Here is a 1525-nt window from a genome sequence, read left to right on the forward strand (position 1 = left end):
AGCTGGACCAATTTCAAAATACCTCCAAAAATGGAGTTTTTTATGAATAAAAATAGCTTCAACAATTTTTATGAGCTTGAAGCCATTTTTTTTGAAAATTTATTGTGGAAAAGCAAAAATAATTTGAAAAAATTGTAGAAGTGATAGCTATTTCGGAAATCACCACATTTCCTCATCACGACCGACGATCACCACTGACTCAGCCAGTTGCCTACGCACTGTGCTAAGTTTGTCTTGTTAATTCTTGTTGCTTATTTTCCACTATTTCACTTTGCTGAGCCAACTACAATCAAACGCAGCTATTCCGCTGCAATTCACTTGATCATGTGGTTGTTGGTTTTTGTTAATAATTCTATTATTAGAATGTTTAACAGAGCTGCTCAAAGACTCTATGCAGAGCGATACCCCAATCGTCGGCATCCGGGTCGTGAAGTATTCGCCCGGACCCATAGATAAATATATGCAGGTAAGTGATTTTTACACCTTTCTTGTTTGCTTGCTTGTTAACAATCATTTTTCACTTTTTTAAGGTCGCATACCTGGAAGGCGTGGCGGCGAAACAGTACGTCCTGCAACGGTAGATGTTGAAGTTGTGTTAGAGAAAGTGGAACTAGGTCCATCGACTTCAGTGAGAATGAAGGAATACCAAAAACTACATTCCCACGACAGCCGGTTCTACGTACCGGAATGACTCGGGTTTCACCCGACCAAGGGCTGTAGGTCGGCTAAACGGGGTTAAGGTCGGCGAGTTATCTCAGAAGTTGCTCGTCCATAGGGCTACATTCACTACGTATTCTTCTACTCAGGGCTGGCATCGAGTCAAACCCAGGGCCAGAAATCTACACCTGCTGTGTATGCCAGAGACGACTACACCACAACTCCACCTCAGTCAAGTGTAATGCCTGCGAGGGGTGGAGTCACCTTAGAGTCTGCTCAGGACTACGGACAACACGACAGTGGACCACGTCGTACGTGGCCCCCTGGTGCTCGAACAGAGCAGCCTCCACGGCTAACCTCAGTCCACCAGAGCAGCCTCACACAGTCACCACAGCACAACAACATAATAACACCACAGACCATACTACAGCCACGACAGACTTCATAGCACACACAACCGCACCACTACCCACACGCCGCCGCCAACAACTCCTGGTTCCTCCTACAATCTGCACGGCATGTCAGACGAGGATATTCCGTAATGCGACATCAGTCAAGTGCAACACCTGCCTTGGCTGGTGCCACTTTAGGGCATGCTCAGGTCTGCGTACCACGCGAGGTTGTACTGGGAACTTCGAGGGCCCGTGTTGCGCTGCTCGGTCGCAGACCTCAACTGCGACGCCTCCCGCCACCACCACAGGGCGGCAACCATCACAGCAGCGCACACAGCCAACGGCGGTAAGAACACACACATCCCTTACACCGCACATCACGACACGTCTCCCGAACCACATGAAGCTCCTTCAATTTAACTGCAAGGGGCTACAGAGCAAGATTGAGGAGATAACCATCTTCATGGGAAGACATG

This window comes from Rhagoletis zephyria, unplaced genomic scaffold (genome assembly GCF_001687245.7).
Source record: "Rhagoletis zephyria isolate East Lansing unplaced genomic scaffold, Rhagoletis_zephyria_1.1 Rzeph_scaffold_02389, whole genome shotgun sequence".
Classification (NCBI taxonomy): domain Eukaryota; kingdom Metazoa; phylum Arthropoda; class Insecta; order Diptera; family Tephritidae; genus Rhagoletis; species Rhagoletis zephyria.